Consider the following 1,685-nt stretch of genomic DNA (forward strand, 5'->3'; position numbering starts at 1 on the left):
GGCACAATTGGCTGAGTTGAGCCGCAGAGTGGATGGTACAATTGGCTGAGTTGAGCCGCAGAGTGGAGTGTGTCCCTCGGCCTGAGACCAGTATAGGCCGATGGGATCAGCTCTGGCATGGGTGAGATGGCTTGGCGGGACCCCAGCTGTATTTCCCTACGGCCTAATGTGTATTTTTTCCAGATTCATGTTTTGGTTCAACTGACTGAGTTGAGCCGCAGAGTGGATGGTACAATTGGCTGAGTTGAGCCGCAGAGTGGAGTGTGTCCCTCGGCCTGAGACCAGTATAGGCCGATGGGATCAGCTCTGGCATGGGTGAGATGGCTTGGCGGGACCCCAGCTGTATTTCCCTACGGCCTAATGTGCATTTTTTTCAGATTCATGTTTTGGTTCAACTGACTGAGTTGAGCCGCAGAGTGGATGGTACAATTGGCTGAGTTGAGCCGCAGAGTGGAGTGTGTCCCTCGGCCTGAGACCAGTATAGGCCGATGGGATCAGCTCTGGCATGGGTGAGATGGCTTGGCGGGACCCCAGCTGTATTTCCCTACGGCCTAATGTGCATTTTTTTTCAGATTCATGCTTTGGTACAATTGACTGAGTTGAGCCGCAGAGTGGATGGTACAATTGGCTGAGTTGAGCCGCAGAGTGGAGTGTGTCCCTCGGCCTGAGACCAGTATAGGCCGATGGGATCAGCTCTGGCATGGGTGAGATGGCTTGGCGGGACCCCAGCTGTATTTCCCTACGGCCTAATGTGCATTTTTTTCAGATTCATGTTTTGGTTCAACTGACTGAGTTGAGCCGCAGAGTGGATGGTACAATTGGCTGAGTTGAGCCGCAGAGTGGAGTGTGTCCCTCGGCCTGAGACCAGTATAGGCCGATGGGATCAGCTCTGGCATGGGTGAGATGGCTTGGCGGGACCCCAGCTGTATTTCCCTACGGCCTAATGTGCATTTTTTCAGATTCATGCTTTGGTACAATTGACTGAGTTATGCCGCAGAGTGGATGGTACAATTGGCTGAGTTGAGCCGCAGAGTGGAGTGTGTCCCTCGGCCTGAGACCAGTATAGGCCGATGGGATCAGCTCTGGCATGGGTGAGATGGCTTGGCGGGACCCCAGCTGTATTTCCCTACGGCCTAATATGCATTTTTTCAGATTCATGTTTTGGTTCAACTGACTGAGTTGAGCCGCAGAGTGGATGGTACAATTGGCTGAGTTGAGCCGCAGAGTGGAGTGTGTCCCTCGGCCTGAGACCAGTATAGGCCGATGGGATCAGCTCTGGCATGGGTGAGATGGCTTGGCGGGACCCCAGCTGTATTTCCCTACGGCCTAATGTGCATTTTTTTCAGATTCATGTTTTGGTTCAACTGACTGAGTTGAGCCGCAGAGTGGATGGTACAATTGGCTGAGTTGAGCCGCAGAGTGGAGTGTGTCCCTCGGCCTGAGACCAGTATAGGCCGATGGGATCAGCTCTGGCATGGGTGAGATGGCTTGGCGGGACCCCAGCTGTATTTCCCTACGGCCTAATGTGCATTTTTTTCAGATTCATGTTTTGGTTCAACTGACTGAGTTGAGCCGCAGAGTGGATGGTACAATTGGCTGAGTTGAGCCGCAGAGTGGAGTGTGTCCCTCGGCCTGAGACCAGTATAGGCCGATGGGATCAGCTCTGGCATGGGTGAGATGGCTTG

The sequence above is a fragment of the Ochlerotatus camptorhynchus genome, unplaced genomic scaffold (assembly GCF_037179485.1).
Source record: "Ochlerotatus camptorhynchus isolate MF236.1 unplaced genomic scaffold, CSIRO-AGI_Acam_v1.1 ptg000039l, whole genome shotgun sequence".
NCBI lineage: Eukaryota > Metazoa > Arthropoda > Insecta > Diptera > Culicidae > Ochlerotatus > Ochlerotatus camptorhynchus.